The sequence below is a fragment of the Colias eurytheme genome, chromosome 20 (genome assembly GCF_061535395.1).
Source record: "Colias eurytheme isolate Ceu_HAF_F1 chromosome 20, ilColEury1 Martin Lab GWU primary, whole genome shotgun sequence".
Classification (NCBI taxonomy): domain Eukaryota; kingdom Metazoa; phylum Arthropoda; class Insecta; order Lepidoptera; family Pieridae; genus Colias; species Colias eurytheme.
The window spans coordinates 982,329-990,630 of record NC_142999.1 but is presented as its reverse complement, the minus strand read 5'-3'; positions in this window follow the sequence as shown (position 1 = coordinate 990,630).

Sequence of the window (8,302 nt, the reverse complement as noted above, 5' to 3'; positions counted from 1 at the left end):
TAATTGCCATTCGCAAATTACTTCATCGGCCATACATTTAAACTCTACTCAAAATAATCGATGCTCAAATCGTTCTTTAAACATCGATTAATTTTGTTCAGTGTTCATTCTCGGAACTCGACAAGATTTTCGAATAGGACTTTCCCGATTTTTCATCCACGATTCTTAAAATCGATTTTACCATCATATTCTGATGTAATTCAGTCGTTTTATCGACAGAGGTAATCTACTAGAAATATAAAGAATGAAGATATTAATATGAAGATCAGTATTTAGTAATCAAACATTAAGTAATTTATAAATTATATAGATGTAGATATATTATGCAGCCATGGATTTTACGTTTTAATAATTAGAATACATTTGTGATGGCTGTATTTAGAACAGTCCAATGACTGCCTAAAATGTAATTTAAAGCTTTTGGTATAAAATAGTTCGTCGAATTGTCAAATAAAATCGCCGTTGTATTATAAGCCAAGAATCCTTATTAACATAATTTGATTTTAGTCAATACATATTATATATCTTTGAAATATTCATTGCTTATTTATATTTTGATCTCTCAAGAGTTCATCTCATCCTACATTTCATGCGTTTCTATTTTGGCTGTGACTAACTCTTATAAATTATATATTGAATGATATTATTAACTATTAATGCTTTGTTCATTCATGCACACTATATGAGTTGGAATATACTAAACGATAGACGAATTAAAGAACACTAACACAATATAAGCTAAGGGATGCCGATGTTTGTTTTACTAAGATTTTTTGATATTTTTACTAATAGAGCAGGCTCCAAGGAGATGTTCGTTTGCAAAAATCGCGCACCTAAATCTGACTTCTGATATATATTGTATAGATCCCAGACATCCTATAGACAGATGTTGCCAACCAGTTTTGTGGTCCCCCTGCCCGCACCCCGGTAATTAAATATGGCATACAAAGAAAAAAATAAAAATTTCCAAAACATGCCGTGTGGGGTATCAAATGAAAGAGCTTATTGAGTAGATCACGAATATATAGCATACTATATACATTTCTTACACTTTCTCTAAGATTTTTCAGAAAATTTACGAAAATGGTCCATTTTTGAGTTAACTTTAAACCACTATAGATTGAAAACTCATGAATATATTTTTTAAATTATTATTTTAAATAATTAACAATAGTCCATTGTTTATGATTCAATAGTTCATAATATAATATAAGTGAGCTATGTGGTGGATTTGATGAAAATAACTATATACTATATGAACTTGAAAATATACTCGCCATCTTTGAATGCTCCCCCCACTCCCCCATGCAATTATTTCACTGTACGAAATATTGAATCGTAAACAATGGACTATTGTTAATTATTTAAAATAATAATTTAAAAAATATATTCATGAGTTTTCAATCTATAGTGGTTTAAAGTTAACTCAAAAATGGACCATTTTCGTAAATTTTCTAAAAAATCTTAGAGAAAGTGTAAGAAATGTATATAGTATGCTATATATTCGTGATCTACTCAATAAGCTCTTTCATTTGATACCCCACACGGCATGTTTTGGAAATTTTTATTTTTTTCTTTGTATGCCATATTTAATTACCGGGGTGCGGGCAGGGGGACCACAAAACTGGTTGGCAACATCTGTCTATAGGATGTCTGGGATCTATACAATATATATCAGAAGTCAGATTTAGGTCCGCGATTTTTGCAAACGAAACTCCACTGAGAGTCCGGTCTATAAACCTCGGCGTAATGTAATTGGGCAGATGTAAAGTACAATAAATGGTATATACTTAGTAATATCATCACATAACATATAGATATGAAACACTGGAAAAATCCTTTGTATACGCTCAAGAAGCCTCCCGTCATATGAAAGTATATAACAAATACGTAGGAAAATTGTCCAAATGTAGAAAACCGATTATGTAAATAACAAACGCACATATATAACTTTCTATGTACGTTCTTGGTGTATTTAAAAGGATTTTTTCATTCTAGCTTAGGTACTTTTTAGATAGTCTAGAAATTATTATATAGTATAACAATTATAGCCAACAGTATTTTAAATCTTAAACTATCATATTTTAATACATTTAGATCAGTAGTTGTTTAAGTCTATCATTGTGAACTGCCACAATTTTAGCTGGTAAAACATCTTAGATATAACAATTAGCTCAAAATAATCAACATAGTATACAAGTAAGACTATAAGTGTTAGAATTAGATTTTAGTTAGGTCATTAGGTATCATGTATAAAAAATCTCTGATGAGAATAAAGGAATTTATTAAATAAAAATTTTAAGTAGCGTAGATTTAATTGTAAATGACAAAAATATTAACTTTTCAAATGAAACAGTTAATTTCGCTACGATTCAGCGGAAGCTACAACCTTCTCAATATTTGAAAAGTTAATATTTTTGCATGTAGGAAGGATTGTATATATGAGACTTTACACCTGTGTCGCTCAGTGTACAGATACTTATTCATAAAATATTGTAAGCTAATATTGACGTTTCACTCGATCACTGTCACTATGTATATACATATAATATACTGTTATCTTCTTGATCGTAGCATTTGGTTGCATTTATGACACGTTATGACCTTTTTATTTATAATTAACGTTACGAGGTATATTCTGAATTAAAAAGAACCTTATTTACTTTAATTATGCGATGTTCATGTTGTATTTTGTTTAAACAAATAAATAAACTAATGACAGTTTCATACTACTTCAAGTTAATGGTTTAAATATAGGAAAATGTATTCACTGCCCGTTATACTAAGTCACAAATTAGGTAAGCAAAATACTACTTTGTAGTATCAATGAAGTAGTATCTTGCCTATGTCTCATAATATTATATTATATTATTAATACCAACTGCTAAATTCAGGCTACATGGTCCTGCCAACTATTAAAAAATATATTGTATTAAGACCGGACGACATGCCGCCAATCGAGTAGAGATAAGTACTTATATAAAATTACCCATTTTATCAAACAAAACATTGTAGGGATAAAATTATTTTTTTGGTTGTTCAATTATTATATTTCCTACAAACTTTATAGGTATTTGGTAAATTCTAATTACTTTTATAGAGTTAATTTCATGCGTAGCACTTACGTAGCACCGTCTACGATAAACGTAGCCATTCATAGAATAATATTTGAAATAATAAACGAATATGTATATTTAATTATAGATACGTGGAATATCGGCGTTTTATTTTGGATTTTAATATTTGATGAGGATGAAAATCTCTCAAATGACTCACAAAAACCTAAATTAGGATTATTTAAATTATAAGAACCTTGAGCACACAGAAGCGGATTAGATAACGTAGTTTGTGTGAATTCTGAAGAATCTCCATGTAAATATAATGAAGGAGACGGAGTGATTGAGTTTAGAATGGTTGACTCTAGATATTCTCTTTTTGTAAATCGAGAAATAAGGCGGCCGCGCGTCACAAATTAGTTATAGCGATTAGTGACGTCACAGCAAAGGATTTTGCTTGACAAGTCAAAGTAGTCATAGAATATTAAATCGATGATAGTATGTAGATATTTTTATTGTAAGTCTCCGTATTGGGGCGGAGTAGAATACAATCCCCAATCCCAGTCGGACTAGATGGGTGTCGTAAGAGGCGACTAAATCCGACGGTGGGAGGGTCGTGGGACCCGCATGGCAAGCTACCACCGCCCTGTTGAAAGATACCAAAATCCAGGGGCGCCATCTTGGCATGATCTAACACGCGGGACGCAACGTAGTATATTTGTCACTTCCTTTTTTGTGTTCTTTATTTTCTTCAAATTTCAAGTTTCGGTTCATTTAGTTTCATCCTTTAATTTATATGTTATGATAAAGTGCCTTTATATTTAAGAATTGTGATATTTTTAATCTTACTTTACCGGTTTTAAGATTGTGAATAGCCTTCAATTGTGTTTTTCTTTTGCTTTCAAAGTGATAAATATACATTGGCAAAAGTTTAAAGACGGTTTTCGGATTAGTACAAATATCCTTAACATAAATGTAGATATAGTTAAGTTATTTTAAGCGTTGCCTAGTTGGAAACGGAAACTTTAATAAAATATTCAAATCGTTTTACTCCCCCAAAAGAAACTATGTCTGGTATGGTATCCATAAAAGGCTTCTCGGTTGTAAATAGTTAGAGTGTGCATTTTATTTACATTTAATTTAGGTCTTTCGTTAAACTATTTGTCTGTGGTAAACCATAGGCAAAGGCGAGAACGAAGGACAGTGTAAAGGTTGCCATATCTACCAAGTTGCTTTTGGGGAGGCGTTATGTTCTATATTAAATATTTAATTTTTTTACCAACATTACTTCGTGATGCCTCTGTTCGGTATAATTTGCTAAAATTCAATTTTATTCATTTCCTAATCCGTTTCTAAATTTGCAAAATGTTTGACATTTAAGTACGTAATTACTACAAACTTCCTTATATTAGGGTAAGACTTTGTTTGTGTATGCCTTGAGAATGTACATAGGTACGCTTGGAATCATGTGCTACATGATTCTAAGTGTACTTATTTAACAATTAATAATTCCAATCATGCAATTGGATTTATTAATGAAACACTACGTACAACCGTATTGTAGTGACTCAGTATAGGGGTGTCCAAAATTCATACTATTCTCAGACATTTTAAGTCTCTAGAAACCATATGATAAGTACAAACACACACTGATTATACTCAATACTGCAGTGTATTTTAAAACAGATTCGACATATTAAAACAATCTTAAAGTGGATATCAAAACAATACACTACACTGACCAAAATAAATTATATTTACACACAAATCTGACAGAAACAATTCAAAAGAAATTATTGTATGGAATCCTGAGATGGCTCACGTAAAATGTCTGTTGATATTTAGTAAAATTTTGAAGATGCCAGCGTGTGAACGGATGAGAGAAATAATAGAAATATATAGTATAATATAATTGAGTTACAATTTTTATTTAATTATGTGTAAATAATTCATCTCTTTCACGTTAACACGTGGCGGGAAACCGCGGAGAAACCAAAGAGGGGGCGTGCCAAAAATTTGTGATTAGAATATAATTATTGCATATAATAATAAGTAAGAAAAGTGTAGAATTGCACTATAAATAGAGATAATTATTGTACAATGTTCACGTTGTATGCAACTTAGAACATGTATGATTGTATGGTTATGGTTAAGTATGAATTGTTCTCGTTAGTTACTCTTATATAAACATAATTCATTTCAAATATTTTACATACAACGTTAAAAATATCCATATTTCCTAATAAAAAGGTATAGTAGGTAGGTAGTATAGAAACTGGCATTAGTTTTATAAGCAAATTGTAATATTTTCAGATAATTATTTACTCTGTATATTTCACGATTAATTTGATTTTAATGTAACAAATTAAAATGTGAGTGTAAAACTTAATAATTCTAAGGAATAAATGAAACAAATGCTGCGATGCTCATATTTTAATCTAAAATCAACCTACATGTCTCAATATAGCTGTGTTTTCAATGTCTATTTTAAACTACGGATTGTAAACATATAATCGATCCATCAAATAACAGTCATATTGATTTTAAATCTTGCTCATTTTTATCTCCGTCCTTTGGTTCTCTGTATTTGGGTTAACTATTATCCAGATTCATATTTTGTAGTTCAGAATATTTATTTTAAAAATTTATTAAAAACACGAACAAGCGATGGAATGAATGCACTAACATCTTATCTTATGCACGATTATCTGACACGAAAACATCCAATTCAAAACTGTAAAATAATATTTAGATTAAATAAATAGTGCGATTAAATGACATGAATAGAATCAACCATAGCTTTTCGTAGATTTAAAAATACATTACAAATTTCATTGTTTTAAATATTATTACATATATCCCTATTATAGATTCTTGGGCTGTGATGAAGCTAGATAAATTAAAGTTTCAACATCATTCAATACTTCCATAAAAATAAAAGCAAACAATATACTGGCAACATAAATTATTTTTGGTAGCATTTGCGTTCGGCCATTGTCGTCGGGGATCTGAAAAAAATAATGTCAATTAGTCATTTGTAAAAACCCATCTCACATATCGTTCGTACAGGCGACAATTATTTACTGTGAATTTAACAAAATTAAATAAAATCTACCATTTATATTTAGTGTTGCCATTTCAAAATGTTTCTGCTATAATAGGAAAATTTAAGCACTCTAGATGTACTATTTCATCCCTAATTATTTAGCTATGTTAAAATGGACTGTTGGAATAAGAAATTGATGGAAGGACTTTTAATAAAATTATACTATGTCTTTGATGTTTTATTTCATAAAATACCCAATAGATATATGATTCACTAGCAAACCCGGCGCCAGAGACACCTTTTCTTTGCTATAAACCTCACGGAGCCCGAGACCTTTCCAACGACTGCAAAACCGTGGAAATCGGTTCGTGCGTTCTGGAGTTATAGCGTCAGGAAGGAAAACCCGACTTATTTTTATATACATAGTATATACATAATATAGATAGTTTTAGCAACTAACTACCAAAGTATTATGATAATTATTTAAATCTATCTATGCTAATATCAATATTTAAACCTGAAGGCTTTGTTGGTTAGTTTGTTTGAAACCACTGCGCTGGTCAGATTAAAAAAATATTTGAGTTTCATACACAGTTTTAATATTTTTGTTGGCGAATTGGTACACTGATTTATAAAATGTAGTCTTTGTGCATTCTAAATAAAATAACCCTCGAAACAACAAAGAATGAATGCGAAATTGAACTTCTTATCTTACTTATCAATTATTTTTAAGCTATTGCATAGCTTCTATCGCGGGCCTTGAGCGCAGGGACCGAATCGAGAAATTCCGTAACGAAAAAACCTCACGCTCTCCACTCCGACGGGCTCGGAGGTGTGGCTTGAAGGCATGCTATGCAATAGCTTTACCGCGGCAGTCCCCGAGTGCCACACGTCTTTTTTTATTATTTAATGGAAATTATTGAGACTGCTTTTTTAGAGGATTGTTTGGTATTAAAAGTAAATTGTACAGACGAAATGTTTAGGAAAATTGTTTAAAAATTAAAACCCAAACCAACCGATCTCGAACATTCATTCACAAGTAGAAAACTACATTGTTTTTGATGGCCACAGCCCATAGATTATATTTATTATAATTCTCTTTTTGAAAAGCTCTACTTGGGGAGACCGGGGCTGTGTACATAATACATTAGATACAATAAAACCATAATAAATTTCTATGTCATACAAATATTACTGAAAGTACCTACATCTTATATATAAAAATGAATCGCAAAATGTGTTGGTAAGCGCATAACTCGAGAACGGCTGAACCGATTTCGATAATTCTTTTTTTATTATATTCCTTGAAGTACGAGGATGGTTTTTATGTAGAGAAAACGTAAATATGTACCACGGGCGAAGCCGGGGCGGACCGCTAGTAGATAATATATAGAGGAGATACAAACCTTATTTTTGTAGGTAATTCTCTTTTACAACGCGTTTATTCCCTTGATCTTTACTTATAAAAGTTAGAACTTACCTCATCATTACTGCAGATCGTCCAGGTTTATAGTGATTTCGTCATCGTTCCCAGAACGTTTTCCCCACCCGGAGGAAAACGTGAGTTGACCGTTAGCTGCCGCTAAGAGATTTGCGGCAAGCAGAAGAATGATCGCTGCACGCTTGAGAATACGGTTGAACGATGCCATTGAAGTGAATGATGCTCATCTCCGTATTCCTGGCTTTTTATACTCCTAACTCGTATTTTTCCAAACTTTTGTACGCTAAGCAATTTTAAACGCTATGTGAAATGCAGAAGATGTTGTTTTGTTTGTTGAGTTTGAAAGACAAATTAGATGAAACCTCTGAAAGGATGGTTGACAATTAATTTGGAATTTTTGTTTGTGAAGTTTTAGTTTTCTGGATGTTTTCTATCTCACTGTATGTACCTACCCATTATAATATGAACTTTAAGGATGTAATAGGTACCTACATTATCACTACATAGTATAAAACAAAGTCGCCTTCTATGTCCCTTTGTATGCTTAAATCTTTTGAACTACATATTACGTATTTTGATGCGGTTTTTTTAAATAGATATATAGTGATTCAAGAGGAAGGTTTTAGTATATAATTTATTAGGTTTTAGAGAAACCGGGCGAAGCCACGGGCGGAAAGCTAGTATTGTTATAAAACAGAAATCAAGAGCTTCATGATACGTAGGTACCTACCTATAGCAAAGCCTATTGGACGAATGTAT